This window comes from Cynara cardunculus (genome assembly GCF_001531365.2).
Source record: "Cynara cardunculus var. scolymus isolate 2C chromosome LG 9, CcrdV1, whole genome shotgun sequence".
NCBI classification, from domain to species: domain Eukaryota; kingdom Viridiplantae; phylum Streptophyta; class Magnoliopsida; order Asterales; family Asteraceae; genus Cynara; species Cynara cardunculus.
This window is the reverse complement of record NC_037536.1, coordinates 18,084,350-18,086,344: the sequence shown is the minus strand read 5'-3', so window position 1 is coordinate 18,086,344 and position 1,995 is coordinate 18,084,350.

The window sequence follows — 1,995 nt, the reverse complement described above, 5'->3', positions numbered from 1 at the left end:
AACCTTTGACCGATTTAAAACAATCCGGACAAGCTTTGTCCGAATAAAACCCTTAAGAAAAAATCCCTTGGTTTCATTCTAATAATAAACAAGATTCATATAAAACCAGTAAAAGTTTTATGGAAAAGAGTTTAGAATTTACTCACCCTAACAAGCTTTTGAAATCAAATACTTGAATCTCCAGACAAGAAATAATCCGGTCAACCTCTCTTCTCTTTTAAATCACACAACTTTAACAAAGCAAGAAGAGAAAATATGGAGGCTCAACCTCCCTTTTATACTTTCCAAAGCAGGATAGGCGGCTAACTCACATACCCACATGTATGCATACATACACCATGCATATATGATTATATAAATATATATACACACCCATTTCAACCACATATACCATGTATATATATATATATATATATACTTCCACATATGTACATATTCTCATACACATAATCACATTATGCACATAATTTTCACATACCAGAATGACTAAACGTATCAATTTATCATGCTATCACGTAATCATTTAATAAGATAATCACATATTAATTACCTTGGGTGATAACCAGGATCCGGTTATCACATTTTCCACCCCTCAAAAGAATTCCGTCTCGGAATTCCTTTAATCAAAAAGCCATGGGTATTCTGATCTCATCTTTGATTCCAATTCCCATGTTGCTTCTGGTCCTTTGTGAAACTTTCACTGTACTTTAACAAGACTTACTTCTTTGTTTCTTAACATCCTGATCTTTCGGTCAATTACAGCTTCTGGTGTTTCCACAAAATTCAGTTTATTGTCTAATTGAATCTCTGGCAACGGTATAGCTAGACTCGGATCAGCCAAATATTTCCACAGATTTGACACATGAAAAGTGTGGTGAATCAGACTTAGCTCTTCTGGCAGCTCTAACTGATATGCTACTGGCCCAATTCGCTTACATATTCTGAACGGCCCTACATACCTCGGACTGAGCTTTCCTTTCTTTCCAAATCTGATGACACCCTTCCATGGCGAAACTTTTAACATCACAAAATCACCTATACCAAACTCAATTGGCTTTCGATGATTATCTGCATAACTTTTATGGCGATCTTGCTGTTTTGATTCTTTCACGAATCTGTTCGATCTTTTCAGAAGTTTCTTGAACAATTTCAGGACCCGTCAGCTGTTTTTCACCCACTTCATTCCAACACAATGGCGTTCGGCATTTACGTCCATACAACACTTCATACGGTGTCGCTTGGATGCTGGAATGGTAACTATTGTTATACGCAAACTCTATCAATGGCAAGTGATCTTCCCACGATCCCCCTAAATCAATGATGCATCTTCTCAACATGTCTTCGAGAGTCTGAATAGTTCTCTCACTTTGCCCATCTGTTTGCGGATGATAAGCTGTACTTAATCGAATTTCAGACCCCAAAGCTTTCTGTAGTCCTTCCCATAACTTGGAAGTAAACCGACTATCTTTATCAGAGATAATAGACAATGGAACACCGTGTCTGGTAACAATTTTTTTGATGTAAATCTGCGCTAGCTTTTATAAAGAGTATTTCTCTCTTATTGGTAGAAAATGCGCAGATTTAGACAAACGATCCACAATTACCAAATCACGTCATACCCCTTTGGAGTTCGAGGTAACTTCATAACAAAATCTATGGTAATGTGATCCCATTTCCATACAGGTATCTCTAACGATTGAAGACTTTCATATGGCTTCTGATGTTCAATCTTAACCTGTAAACATGTCAGACACTGTTCCACATATCGAGCTATGTCTCTTTTCAATCATGGCCACCAATAAAAGGGTTTTAAATCTCTATACATCTTATTGGTGCCTGGATGGATAGAGTATCGGGATTTATGACTTTCATTTAATATCATACTTCAGATATTTCCAAAATATGGTACCCAAATTCGCCCTTGAAAACACATAATTCCTTTGTCATTTGGTTCCAAGGTTGAAATCATCTTACCCAACCTTTCTGATTTGATAA